At 48.5% G+C, this 1,265-nt stretch overlaps 1 non-coding gene across 1 annotated transcript; it reads right to left on the bottom strand.

Moving 5' to 3' along the window:
• Positions 1 to 427: 427 nt before the first annotated feature.
• LOC114812435 lies at positions 428 to 565 on the bottom strand. Its single transcript, XR_003760088.1, has one exon. It is a non-coding gene; the product is annotated as a small nucleolar RNA SNORA7 (small nucleolar RNA).
• Between the last annotated feature and the right edge of the window lie 700 nt (positions 566 to 1,265).

Below are 1,265 nucleotides of genomic sequence, written 5' to 3'. Positions count from 1 at the left end.
ACCACTTTAGTCCGTCAGTCAATCGTATTTATTGAGCACTTACTGTGTGCAAAACACTGTATGAAGCACTTGGGAGAATGCAATACGACAATGTGCGCTGCACACAGTAAGCGCTCAGTAAATATGATTGAATGAATGAATGAATGAACAGACACATTCCTTGCCCACAGGGAGCTTACAAATCTAGAGAGTGAGACAGACACTGTCTTGTGGTATGCTGTCGAGTCATCTCCAACCCATGACTCCATGGACGCATCTCTTCCAGAAAGCCCCACCTCCACCAACAATTGTTCTGGGAGTGTATCCGCAGAGTTTTCTTAGTAAAAATGTGGAAGTGGTTTATCACTGCTTTCTTCTGCACAGTAAACTCGAATCTCCGTCTCTGACTCTCTCCCATGCCGCTGCTGCCCAGCATAGGCGAGTTTTGACTTGTAGCAGCTTGCCTTCCACTCGCCAGACATTGTCCAAGCTAGGAATGGAATGGGTATGCCTCTGCTTGACTCTCCCTCCCATAGCCGAGACTGGTAGAGGACTGGAAACTCTCCAGGTGTGGTCCTGAGAGGGGAGACACAATAATAAAAATAAATAAAATTACAGATATGTACAAAAATGCTGTGGATTGTGGGTCTGAAAGGAGTTGGGGGGGAATGAAGGGAGCAAGTCAGGGTGATGCAGAAGGGAGCAGGAAAAGAGGAAAGGAGGGTTTAGTCAGGGAAGGCGTCTTGGAGGAGATGTGCCTCAATAAGGCTTTGAAGGAGGGGAGAGTCATTGTCTGTCAGATATGAGGAGGGAGGGCGTTCCAAGCCAGAGGCAGGACGTGGGTGAGAGGCTGGCAGCGAGATAGATGAGATGGAGGTTCAGTGAGAAGGTTGGCAATAGAGGAGCCAAGTGTGAGGGCTGGGTTAGGGGAGTAGCAAGGTGAGGTAGGAGGAGGCAGTCTCTCACTAGTCCTCGGAGAGGTCACGCATCTGTTTCTCAGCTGCCCTATCTCTCTGCCCAATTCCAATACGGTACCTGTGCACTTGGATCTGTAGCCCTTAAGCACTTGATAGTCACCCCACCCTCAGCCCCACAGCCCTTGCTACGTATCCTTAAACTCTGTCATTTCCCCAGTCCGTAATTTACTTTAATTTCGGCATCCCCGTCCAGACAGTAAGCTCTTTGTGGAAAAGGATCAAGTCTACCAACTCCCACCTCACCCACACCTGCCAGTTCCACAGCACTTATGTACGTATCTGTAATTTATTTAATTATATTCACGTTTG

Source organism: Ornithorhynchus anatinus, chromosome 5 (genome assembly GCF_004115215.2).
Source record: "Ornithorhynchus anatinus isolate Pmale09 chromosome 5, mOrnAna1.pri.v4, whole genome shotgun sequence".
NCBI classification, from domain to species: Eukaryota; Metazoa; Chordata; class Mammalia; order Monotremata; family Ornithorhynchidae; genus Ornithorhynchus; species Ornithorhynchus anatinus.
Note: the sequence above shows the minus strand (reverse complement) of the source record. Positions and strands in the feature narration are given on the sequence as shown.